Genomic DNA, 12,907 nt, shown 5'->3' on the forward strand with positions numbered 1-12,907 from the left:
AGTCTGTCCGCGGGATCCACCCGGTGCAGCTCGCAGGCCGTCTCAAAGGCCTCCAGGAAGTCATCCATGTCCTCCCCCTCCTTGTATGGGGCCATGATGCACTTATCAAAGCTCCGTGCAGTCCTGGGTCCCCCCTCACTCACCGCAGCCGGGGGTTCGCTGCCCCTCAGTCTCGCCAGTTCCAGTTCATGCTGTCTTTGTCTCTCATTCTCCTCCCGTTCACGCTGATGCTGTCTCTCTTTCTCCTCCCGTTCACGCTGATGCTGTCTCTCATTCTCCTCCCGTTCATGCTGACGCTGTCTCTCTTCATGCTGTCTCTGTTGTTCACGATCCTCCAGCTCCCTCAGTTTTAGCTCTTTCTCCCATTCCAGCCAATTCCGCTCCCCGGATGCCGAACGTCGCCGGGAGGCTCCTCTGCTGGCCGGCGGGCTTCGCCGGGGGGACCCCCTGCTGGCCGGGGGGATCACGGCGCCTTCGGTATTTGCTGGGCTCCTCCCCACCCTTCCCCTAGGCATAGGAAGGAGGGGTCTCGGGAAGCCCTCAGCAGCCGGCTGACCACTCCCAGCTGGGACAGACACTGGTGCCTGCGCTGCCTTTGCCAGGCTGCTTCCCTGAGACACAGGGATCAGTTCATTCGCGCGATCTTCCGCCTCCAGCTGGGCGATGAGCTGTTCTTTGGTGAGCCTCCCAATGCGCAGCCGCCTCTGCTTGCACAGCTCCACCAGGTCGCTCTTAAGCCGCTTGGCATACATCTTCCTGCTGGCCACTCACCGGCCTGTGTGCTCACAGCTCCCCACAGTTCCCAGGGGGACCCCTAGTGTGCCAGCCCTTCTCGAGGTCACCACCTCTCTGCCAGGGTCGAGCTGCAGACTCCTCCGCCCCTGGGACCACTCGCTGCGATCCCACGGGGGACCCTGTTACTGCAAAAGTCCTTCTCGCTGGTCACACACTCCCAGGGGTAATAACCGTCTCTCTCCCACTCTTCAGCAGGCCTGGTCCCCGTCAATCCCCCTTCGTTTTACTGCTCCCCAGTCACTTACTGCAGGAAGCGCCGTCCACGGGGTGCAGTAGATCCCACCGCTGCCACCAGTTGTCACGGAGTATTGGGGAACTCAGGGCCCTGCACCCCCGGCTTCCTGCGATTCACCATGACTCTCAGCCAGCCAGTAAAGCAGAAGGTTTATTTGGATGACAGGAATACAGTCCAAGACAGGTCTTGCAGGCACAGACAACCGGGCCCCCCTCAGTTAGGTCCAGCTTGGGGTCCCAGGGCATGCCAGCCCACCCCCTTGGGGGGTCAGAGCCATCTCTGCCTCCCAGCCATCTCTCCAGCCCCCTTCCAGCCTGCTTCCAGCACTCTGCCCTCAGCGACCCCTCCCACAGCCTTTGTTCAGTTTCCCGGGCCCCGGAGTCATCTGACCTCCAACCCCCTCCTGGGTTCTCATGTTACAAGCTCAGGTATGTTCCCTTGGGCCGGCTCCCATCCCCCGATGCAGACCATCCTAGTCACACTCCCCTGTCAGCATTCACACACCCCAGCAAGAACAGTCCCAGTTCGTCACAGTGCGTCTGATGGCAAAGCACCCAGGGGAGGCTGGAAGGCCAGGGCCACCTGTGAACCTCAGAGCATTGCCGTGCATGCCCAGGGAAGGGTCAGGTGAAGACCTGACTGTAAGGAGGCCCAGCCAATCCAAATCCAGAATGCCTCATCCATGCCCAGGTGGAGGGGGTGGGCTGGGAGCAGGTGGAAGAGGAAGGGACAGGGCCTTGGTGGCATGCGATGGCATCACCTCTCTTCCCAGGTCCCAAGCTGCCCTCCAGGAGGCTCCCTGGGCACCCCCCCCGACTCCGCAGGGCAGCTACTGGCTGGCCACAGGCTCTGCAGACACCCCCCCTCCCCCCGGGAGGATCCCTGCCTCTGCCGGCAAGGGCTGGGGGTCGATTTTTGCCATTCCTGCGCCCACAAACCAAACCTTTCTGGGGCTGCAAACTCTGCTCCAAATGCCTCCTGGCTTCTGCCTCCTTCCCCTGTGGTCGCCAGCCCAGGGCATCAACACACCCTGGGCAAGCGTAAACACTTATACAGCAGCTTGGGTGACATCCCTGCCCTGGGGAGGGGGGACGCCTGTGCTCTCTCGCTAACCCCCGATGTAACTAGCCATCCCCCCCATCATGAACACCATCGGCCCCACCACCACAGGGAGCAGGATGGGTCACGCCTCCCTTCAGGCACAGCCAAAGGGGGTACTCCAGGGGCCCAGTGCGCCCAGAACCTGCCCTGGGGAACGTCAGGCCTGAAACCCGGCTCTCACTCACAGCGCTGCCTGGCTCTGCCAGCCCGACCTCTCAGCTCCGGGGCCCGGCGCACAGCCCGCTCCCTGTGCCCAGCGTGAGCCTTGGTACGGACCAGGACCAGCCTGTCTCAGCAGCACTCTCACGGGGTTTCTGGGGGCCTTCAGCAGGGCAGGGGCCCCACGGGAGCAAAGGGCGCCAGGGCTGGGGAGCATGTCGACTCCGCACCAGCCCATCGCTGGGGAGAGGAAGGCTGGGGCAGGGGAACGCCCCTGGCTCTCGGTGGGATCCGGGACCTGCCAGCGAGCAGAGGTGTGGGAGAGATGGCATCACCTGGGCTGGCCAGGAAGGCAGCTCTCTGCACATACAGCCTGCCAGAGGCTGCCCCACGGCTGCCCACTTTTGGGTGTCACGTGTCCAGGGAGGCAGGGAAGGAGAAGCATAGGGCAGAGCCAGCCTAGCCCTCTGTGACAGACCCACAGGATTGGGGTCATGGGCCCAGCTTTGGAACAGTCTCTGGGAGGCCCCCTGCAGCGTGCCAGACCCCCGAGGGGTCTCATCTTCCTGCATGGTGAGCCCCACGGCTTCACTGCCTCCTTAGGCCGGGCCTCTGGCAGCCCCCCTGTTTCCCACCGGGAGCTCCGCTCAGCCAGTCCCACTGAGGCAGACCCCTGAGGGAGACCCATACAAACTCAGGGGGCAACACAGCCCTTCGCCAGCACCCGCAGGGCGCTCAGCCAGCGCTGACACCCAGCCGGGTTTATTAGTCAAAGGACACAGCACAGGGCGTCCTTGGTGAGACAAGAGAAAAGACAGTTACAGCCTGGGCCATCCTGGTCAGCCAGAGCCCCAGCCCCCCAGTGAACTCTCTGTGTCCCCGTTCAGGTGTGGGCCCGCACTGCTCACCACAGCCCCCACTTAACTTCCAGCTCACCCCATCCCCGTTCAGGTGTGGGCCCACACTGCTCCCCACAGCCCCCACTTAACTTCCAGCTCACCCCGTCCCCGTTCAGGTGTGGGCCTGGACTGCTCCCCACAGCCCCCACTTAACTTCCAGCTCACCCCGTCCCCGTTCAGGTGTGGGCCCGCACTGCTCCCCACAGCCCCCACTTAACTTCCAGCTCACCCCATCCCCGTTCAGGTGTGGGCCCACACTGCTCCCCACAGCCCCCACTTAACTTCCAGCTCACCCCGTCCCCGTTCAGGTGTGGGCCTGGACTGCTCCCCACAGCCCCCACTTAACTTCCAGCTCACCCCGTCCCCGTTCAGGTGTGGGCCCGCACTGCTCCCCACAGCCCCCACTTAACTTCCAGCTCACCCCATCCCCGTTCAGGTGTGGGCCCACACTGCTCCCCACAGCCCCCACTTAACTTCCAGCTCACCCCGTCCCCGTTCAGGTGTGGGCCTGGACTGCTCCCCACAGCCCCCACTTAACTTCCAGCTCACCCCGTCCCCGTTCAGGTGTGGGCCCGCACTGCTCCCCACAGCCCCCACTTAACTTCCAGCTCACCCCGCCCAGCCTTTGTTCCCCAGCTGGGCAAACACTGCGGCTTGGCGTTGGTATCAAAGTCCCAGTGATTGGATTTGCCATTGTCTTCTCAAAGGCTCCATTGCTATGGGGTCAAAGGTCCAGGCAGCCAGGAGCCATTCACCGGAGTCTCTGAGCCTCTGCAGAGAGCAAACAGCCCTTCTCCTCCCTTCCCCCCACCAGGTAACAAAGCATATAGGGGAAACTGAGGCATGCATAGGCTTTATAAAAATATTACAGAAATTTCCCCATCATCCCATCCAGGGCCGGCTCCAGGGTTTTGGCCGCCCCAAGCAGCCAAACAAACAAACAAACAAAAAAGCCGCAATCGCGATCTGCGGTGGCAATTCGGCAGGAGGTCCTTCGCTCCCAGCTGGAGTGAGGGACCGTCCGCTGAATTGCCGCCGAATGAACAACTGGACGTGCCGCCCCTCTCCGGAGCAGCCGCCCCAAGCACCGGCTTGGTAAGCTGGTGCCTGGAGCTGGTCCTGATCCCATCTCTTTCCCCTTCGAGGCTGAACTCAGCAGGGTGGCTTTACCCTGCAGTAGTTCGAGCCTACAAATGTTATCCAGAGATGCCACATCCTCTTGGTAGCCGTCCTACCAGGCACTTCCGAGATCCTTATAGCACAGTTGCTAATCAATCAAACATCCAGTTGGCAATTGTGACACAGCAGGGAGTGGGGAGTATTGTCCTGGGAAGGTTGCAGGGGAGTTGTGCTGGGACTGTCTGCAGTGGGGATGGGAGACTTTCCTTGAGGGAAGATACCTGAGCATGGAACATGAGAGCCCAGGACGGGGGTTGGGCCCAGGTGACACCTTTGCCCGGGAAACTGGACAAAGGCTGGAGGAGGAAGGGGGGGGTGAGTTGGCTGGAGCAGGGTTCAGTTTGGAGCTGGCTGGGGAAACAGGAGGGAGCCACGGTGCTGGGGTCTAAGCTCCCTGCCCCCCAGAAGGACTTGACCGAGGGGTCCTGGTTGTACCTACAAGCTCTGTTTGGGACTGTGTTCCTGTCGGCCAATAAACCTTCCCTGTTACTGGCTGGCTGAGAGTCTCGGTGAATGGCAGGAAGTGGGGGTGCAGGGCCCTGACTCCCCCCCGCTCCGTGACAGCAATGCACAGTTCAGAGCAGTGTCACGGCCTCCCTTAGGCAGGGCCTGTTAGATGGCACCAGCAGGGGGCACAGGAGGAGTTTTGCCCTTTTGCCACCCCCAAACGTTTGGGTTTGAAAATGGGCTGGGTCCTGCCACTCCCTCCTCCCCCTCATCTGCCTCTGTGTGTCTGCTGCCTTGGCTGCAGCCGGGGGGTCCTGACCCCTAGGCTGGAATAGGGAGTGACCCCTTGAGCATTCGGGCTTCACCCAGTCGTGTCTCTGGGGCTCTGCTGCCCAGGGGCAGGGCTGAGGCAGGGATGCAGGGTGCTCCAGGACACTGGCAGACCCCCTCCAAGTTGTGTCCCAAGCCCCGCGCTGTGCATATACCAGGAGCCCCTCTCCCCTTTTGGGGTCAGCCTGTTGCCCTCACCCTCCTGCTGGGCTGGGCTCTCTTGGTTAAGGGACTGTGCCATGGCCACCTGCTGACCAGGCGTCTCTGATACCCACAGCTGCTTCCCCCTCCTGTGGGCCTTCTCTCGCCCCTGCCGAGGGCAGGGCAGCCAGGTCTGGCAGTCTCCTGCCCTGCCTGGGTCTTCCCACGCTCAGCCGGGGTCCCAGGCCCTGCGCTAGCTCCCTGGCACCAGGCTTCAGGTGACTCATGTGGAGATGGGTGGGGCCTGTTCCTCTGCCCCACACAGGCCCAGGTGTCTGGTTACGAGACAGGGAGGCCTCCGGTGCGGAGCCTGTTGCAAGCCAGGGCGGGAACCCCTCCCTCTCCCTGCCAGCCCAGCTCTGCACCTCCACCCACGCCTGCAGGCCGAGCCCGCTGGCGCAGGAGCAGGGACTGAACTTTGTCTCGGAGTGACGCAGTCCAGCGGGACGTGAAAGCCGAGACCCAGGAGAACCCCAGCTCCCAGCCACCCTGACCCTTCCTGGGCCGCAGGTGGTACCACACCCGGTGTGACAAGGGGTCTCTCTGTCCCAGAATCTCTCCACCCCCTGGGGGGCTCCCCCTTGGCTACCACCATCCACTCCCCTTGGGGGACAGGTGAGGCTGAGCCCCGGAGAGCCCAACGGGAGGTGTGTGTGCTGGTGCCAGGAGCTCGTCTGCCACCCCCTGTGCCCCCGAGTTAGTCCCTCTAGCTTGGGCCACCCTCATGTCATTCAGCCTGGGGCCTTTTGCCTGTGTGCCCTGGCTTTCTACAGATATTACACCTCAGGGCTCGGCGCTCCCTTGGGGGAGTCTGCCCACATCGGCCACTCCCCCACTTTGCGTTCACCTGAGTCCCACTTCTGGGATGCCTCTGTTGGCTCCCCTTCTCAGGCCAGTCCCCTTCAGATCTCTCCTCCCCGGACCTACTGCCCACAAACTCCGGCACGACATAGATCCCTAGACTTCCTGCCCTGTAAGCACATGGTGAGCGTGTGGGGACAGATCTCCCCTGGGTTATCCTCCCGTGCCGTCACCCCGGCACCTGTACCCCATTTTCAGAGAGATTCTCCCAGCAGGGTGGGTCACACCCTGGGTCTTTTGCACACCCCGAAACCTCTTCCTATGAGCCTCAGGCGTCAGCAGTGGAGCCTCGCGGAGCTGTTCAGAGTCCCCAATATCGACTCCGTCCATCCGCCTTTGGGACCAACCAAGGGGTGAGACAGTGGAGCCGCGCCGCAGGGTCCCCCTGGTTCAGATCACAAGCTGTTCAAAGGCACTGGGGTTGGCATCTATCTCCCCCCTTTAACTGGGGTAACCGTTTGGTATCTAGGTTCTCTGTGGAACTGGCATCCCGTGGTCTTTCCCCGCTTGGCTCGCTCCCTCTCACGGCCTGCTAGCCTCAGTCGCTCTCAGCGCCAACGCCCACCTCTTCCAGTCTGTCAGTGGGGAGCCAGGTCGTGAAGACCCCCGGCAGGACGGGGAACGGGGGCTTGAGGACGCCCTGCTGCGGCCTCGGCTGCTCTCAGACCCTCCTGGAACCCCGCTTGGGTCTGGAACCGGCTTCGTGGATCCATCATCCTTCTCCAGCTGGGCAATCAGCCGCGCCTTCTTGAGTTTCCCAGCGCCTGCTGCTCTCTCCCTGGGCAGGGTTGTGACGTCCTTCTTCGGGAGCTGGTTCTACGCCATTTTCTTGGTTAGCCCGGAGAAAAGACAGTTACAGCCTGGGCCATCCTGGTCAGTGTCGCGGAGTATTGGGGGACTCAGGGCCCTGCACCCCCGGCTTCCTGCGATTCACCATGACTCTCAGCCAGCCAGTAAAGCAGAAGGTTTATTTGGATGACAGGAATACAGTCCAAAACAGGTCTTGCAGGCATAGACAACAGGGCCCCCCTCAGTTAGGTCCAGCTTGGGGTCCCAGGGCATGCCAGCCCACCCCCCTTGGGGGGTCAGAGCCATCTCTGCCTCCCAGCCATCTCTCCAGCCTCCTTCCAGCCTGCTTCCAGCACTCTGGCCCCAGCGACCCCTCCCACAGCCTTTGTTCAGTTTCCCGGGCCCCGGAGTCATCTGACCTCCAACCCCCTCCTGGGTTCTCATGTTACAAGCTCAGGTATGTTCCCTTGGGCCGGCTCCCATCCCCCGATGCAGACCATCCTAGTCACACTCCCCTGTCAGCATTCCCACACCACAGTGAGAACAGTCCCAGTTCGTCACATCTCTCCCCCCTTCGAGACCGAACTGAGCAGGGTCACTTTAGCCAGTGACCTGGGGAAGTTCGAACCTACCCCCGTTCCCATGGATGCCCCCGCATCCCTCCAGTTCCTTGGTGGGAGTTACACCAGGCCCCTTCCGTTCCACGCCCCCCCTTAGGTCGGGGTTGCTTGATGGCACTCGTAGTTCGCATGTGGGAAGGTTTATGCGGCCTGTGCCCTTTTCCCACCCCCATACCTCTGGGGTTCCAACTGGGCTGTGGTCTTCTCCCAGCGCTCCGGTCTGGAGGTCTGTGCTTTGGGCTCTCTTGGTTTAGAGCCGCCCTTTTAACCTTGGCCACCCTCTGGAAAGGCTCCTCTATGCTGGGCAAGGGTCCTAAAGCTGTTTTCCCCTTGTCCCAGGCCTTCCTCCCCCTCTGACAGGGGTCACAGGATCCGCAGTACTGTCGGACAGTAACAAAGACCCCAGGCCAGTAAAAGCTCCGTAGCAGCCTCTGCTGGGTACGCCAGGTTCCCTGGTGCCCTGAGAGGGGAATGTCATGGGCCCGGCACAGCAGCTGGCGGCGATACTTCTGGGGTACCACCAGCTGCCTCCTGATCCCCCCTGACTCCATTTTCCCTGGGGGAGCCCATTCTCGGTACAGGAACCCCTTCTCCCACAGGAACCTTTTCCGGCCACCTCGTTCCATGGTCTGTACCGCATTGAGGTCGGCCAGGTCCCTTATCTTCCGCAAGGAGGGGTCTCTCTGTAACTCGGCCTGGAACTCAGCAGCTGGGACAGGGATGGCCACCTGCTCTTTCTCGCCCGCTGGGTCCGAAGCTGCAGCCTCCCTGAGCCGCGTCCCTGGGCGTTCCCTCCCCACCAGGTTAGGGTCCTGCGCCTCAGGCAAGGCACCCCCCCCGAGGCCAGGGCGCAGGGCCCCTCGCCGGCTCTGACTGCGGGTCACAACCAGTGCCTTTTGGGGGTTGCTTGGCCAGTTCTCCAGGTCCCCCCCCATCAATACCTCAGTGGGCAAATACGGGTGTACCCCCACATCCTTGGGGCCCTCCTTGGCCCCCCACTTCAGGTGTACCCTTGCCACGGGCACTTTGACTGGTGTTCCGCCCACCCCCGTCAGGGTCAGGTAGGAGTTGGGCACCACCTGATCTGGGGCCACCACCTCAGGCCGGGCCAGCGTCACCTCTGCGCCCGTATCCCAGTATCCATTGACCTTCCTCCCATCCACCTCCAGGGGAACAAGGTACTCTCTCCGGAGGGACAGCCCCGCGCCCACCGTATAAACCAAAAACCCTGAGTCTGGGGCATCCAGCCCCCTAGAGGAGCTGGCCTGGGGCCCTTCTCTCTCTTGAGCAGTTGATAAGCTGCCAGCCCCTCTTGCGTGAGAAGCCTGCCCCTCGTCCGTCTGGGCCTCTACCAAGTTAACCCTATGCGGGTTCGGTCTGCTCAGTCTGTCCTTGAGCTTGGGGCACTGGGCCCGAACGTGGCCTCTTCGGCCGCAGTAATAGCAGCTCATGTCCTGTGGGTCCCCTCGAGCCGGTCGGTTGTCCCTGACGCTGGGCATTCCCCGTGGGAGGGGATTCCCCATATTCCCCCTTTGGGAGGTCCCAGGGTGACTCTCTCTCTGCATCGCGGCGGGCCTGTTCCTTTGGGGCTCCTCCCTGCCACCCCCTGACCGGCTCTTTACAAACTCATCAGCCAGCTGCCCGGCGTGTCGCGGGTTCTCTGGCTTTCTGTCCACCAACCACAGCCTCAGGTCGGATGGGCATCGCCCATACAGTTGCTCCAGTACCAGCAGTTTAATCAGGTCCTCCTTCGTCTGGGCCCCACCAGCCCACTTGCTGGCGTATCTTTCCATGCGGACGGCTAGTTGCAAATAGGAGATCTCAGGGGTTTTATCTTGACTCCGGAACCTTTCCCGGTACATCTCAGGAGTCAGCCCAAACTCTCGTAGCAGGGCCTTTTTGAATAGTTCGTAGTCCCCTTTCTCTGCCTCTCCCAGTTGGCGGTACAATGCCACGGATTTGGGGTCCAGTAAGGGGGTAAGGACCCGGAGTCTGTCCGCGGGATCCACCCGGTGCAGCTCGCAGGCCGTCTCAAAGGCCTCCAGGAAGTCATCCATGTCCTCCCCCTCCTTGTATGGGGCCATGATGCACTTATCAAAGCTCCGTGCAGTCCTGGGTCCCCCCTCACTCACCGCAGCCGGGGGTTCGCTGCCCTTCAATCTCGCCAGTTCCAGGTCATGCTGACGCTGTCTCTCATTCTCCTGTCTCTGTCTCTCTTTCTCCTCCCGTTCACGCTGATGCTGTCTCTCTTTCTCCTCCCGTTCACGCTGATGCTGTCTCTCATTCTCCTCCCGTTCATGCTGTCTCTGTCTCTCTTCATGCTGATGCTGTCTCTCTTTCTCCTCCCGTTCATGCTGACGCTGTCTCTCTTCATGCTGTCTCTGTTGTTCACGATCCTCCAGCTCTCTCAGTTTTAGCTCTTTCTCCCATTCCAGCCAATTCCGCTCCCCGGATGCCGAACGTTGCCGGGAGGATCCTCTGCTGGCCGGCGGGCTTCGCCGGGGGGACCCCCTGCTGGCCGGGGGGGTCACGGCGCCTTCGGTATTTGCTGGGCTCCTCCCCACCCTTCCCCTAGGCATAGGAAGGAGGGGTCTCGGGAAGCCCTCAGCAGCCGGCTGACCACTCCCAGCTGGGACAGACACTGGTGCCTGCGCTGCATTTGCCAGGCTGCTTCCCTGAGACACAGGGATCAGTTCATTCGCGCGATCTTCCGCCTCCAGCTGGGCAATGAGCTGTTCTTTGGTGAGCCTCCCAATGCGCAGCCGCCTCTGCTTGCACAGCTCCACCAGGTCGCTCTTAAGCCGCTTGGCATACATCTTCCTGCTGGCCACTCACCGGCCTGTGTGCTCACAGCTCCCCACAGTTCCCAGGGGGCCCCCTAGTGTGCCAGCCCTTCTCGAGGTCACCACCTCTCTGCCAGGGTCGAGCTGCAGACTCCTCCGCCCCTGGGACCACTCGCTGCGATCCCCCCGGGGGACCCTGTTACTGCAAAAGTCCTTCTCGCTGGTCACACACTCCCAGGGGTAATAACCGTCTCTCTCTCACTCTTCAGCCCGCCTGGTCCCCGTCAATCCCCCTTCGTTTTACTGCTCCCCAGTCACTTACTGCAGGAAGCGCCGTCCACGGGGTGCAGTAGATCCCACCGCTGCCACCAGTTGTCGCGGAGTATTGGGGGACTCAGGGCCCTGCACCCCCGGCTTCCTGCGATTCACCATGACTCTCAGCCAGCCAGTAAAGCAGAAGGTTTATTTGGATGACAGGAATACAGTCCAAAACAGGTCTTGCAGGCATAGACAACAGGGCCCCCCTCAGTTAGGTCCAGCTTGGGGTCCCAGGGCATGCCAGCCCACCCCCCTTGGGGGGTCAGAGCCATCTCTGCCTCCCAGCCATCTCTCCAGCCTCCTTCCAGCCTGCTTCCAGCACTCTGGCCCCAGCGACCCCTCCCACAGCCTTTGTTCAGTTTCCCGGGCCCCGGAGTCATCTGACCTCCAACCCCCTCCTGGGTTCTCATGTTACAAGCTCAGGTATGTTCCCTTGGGCCGGCTCCCATCCCCCGATGCAGACCATCCTAGTCACACTCCCCTGTCAGCATTCCCACACCACAGTGAGAACAGTCCCAGTTCGTCACAGTCAGCCAGAGCCCCCCCTTCACCAGTGACCTCTCTGGGTCCCTGTTCAGGTGTGGGCCTGGACTGCTCCCCACAGCCCCCACTTAACTTCCACCTCACCCCGCCCCCCCACCCCAGACTTTGTTCTCCAGCTGGGCATACACGAGAGGTGGGGGCCATCCATGGCGGTTGCTCGCTAGGTGTCAAAGTCCCAGTGATTGGGTTTACCATTGTCTTTTCAAATGCTCCATGCTATGGGGGCCTAAGGTCCAGACAGCCAGGAGCCATTCACTCGAGTCTCTGAGCCTCTGCAGAGACCAAACAGCTAGCCCCCCCCCCCCACCACTAGGTAACACTGCCGCATATAAGGGAAACTGAGGCACACATATAGGGGAAACTGAGGCACACACAGGCTTCATAAAAATATTACCTCAATTCCTATTTAGTCACACCCTCACCGGGGGCAGGACACCGGCCTCTGGGACTCTCCAAGAATGAGTCACACACTGGGGGCCCGGGAGAGAGGCTGTGCCACGTTCCCATCCACCTCAGTGCAGGGCCTTTCCCCTGATAGCCCGCACTTCCTCCTCCCTGGGCCCTCAGTCATTAGGAGGCTGTTATCATGCCCTTCCTTTTAGACACTGTTCAGCCCAGTCAGACAGCTCGAGCTGTTTGATTCTTTCCTCATAAGTCAGTCCCTGAAGCCCCCTGATCTAAGTCAGACAACTAGGTTGGTATGAATGGGGCTGGTGCCACACTCTGCTATCCCCTACCTTATAGAAATGGAGCAGCTGGGCTGTGTGTCATAAGCCCTATACTGTTAGCAGGGAAGGGAGAGTCTCCTTTAGCTCAAGAGGCAGGGTCGGTGAGGGGGCTGAGTTCTATCCTTGCTGCTGCCATTCACTGCCAAAGAAGTGGAGTTGCAGCCTTCCTGGGAACTCGGCAGCCAGGGTGAAATCTGGGCTCCAGTGAAGTCGCTGAGTTGAACCGGAGCAGGATGTGCCCCGGGGCTCCAGCCCGGCCTGGGAGAAGGGCAAGTGCAGGTGCTGGGCCTGGCCCTCAGACCTGGCCACCCTGCTCTTCCAGCTGCTTCCTCGCATCCTGCAGAGGCGTGGCTGGGAGGAGGCCCCCGAGGCTGACCTGGAACCAGGGATCAAAAGTGTGTCATCACACACAGCCACCCCTGGGGCAGCCTAGGCATATCTGGCCGGACCGGCGCCACACCAGCGCCCGCCTTGCTGCAGGGGGACGTGCAAAGCGGTCAGGGCCAGGAACCAGAGGCGTCAATGCAGCCCCAAAGCACAGCGGGAGTGACCCTGTGTCCAAGCAGAGGACAAAGTGGGATGCAGTGGCACCGGCTGCTCCAGGATACAAGGAACTCCCTTGTGTGATCAGAAACAACCCTGGGAGAGGGGGGAGAGAGGTGGCACCGAGCAACCTGCCAGCGGGTCAAAAACAACGACGGGACCCAGGCATCCGGCGTGCTGGGATGCCCTGCTCTGGGCAGGCGGAGGTTGCCTGGGCCAGACCGGAGGGCACTGTCTGCATTTCACACCATGGCAGTTCTCGCACAGCCTTCCCCCTGGGTGGGGAAACGGGGGAGGACCAGGAGGCGAATGGCAAAGCTCTCTGGGCTCCCAGCACACTCGGTGGATCACTCCCTCGGCAACAGGCCGGAATGGG

General features: G+C 61.6%; 1 protein-coding gene across 1 annotated transcript in view; it reads right to left on the reverse strand.

Annotated features, from left to right (window-relative positions):
* The window catches only part of LOC101952409 (solute carrier family 12 member 9), a 58,439-nt gene extending 55,258 nt beyond the window's left edge, over positions 1–3,181 (reverse strand). Inside the window, exon 1 of the mRNA XM_065557651.1 lies at positions 2,317–3,181. The gene's annotated coding sequence lies outside the window, so the exon portion shown is untranslated. The remainder of the gene's footprint in view (positions 1–2,316) is intronic.
* Positions 3,182–12,907: the final 9,726 nt, after the last annotated feature.

This window comes from Chrysemys picta, chromosome 9 (assembly GCF_011386835.1).
Source record: "Chrysemys picta bellii isolate R12L10 chromosome 9, ASM1138683v2, whole genome shotgun sequence".
Classification (NCBI taxonomy): domain Eukaryota; kingdom Metazoa; phylum Chordata; order Testudines; family Emydidae; genus Chrysemys; species Chrysemys picta.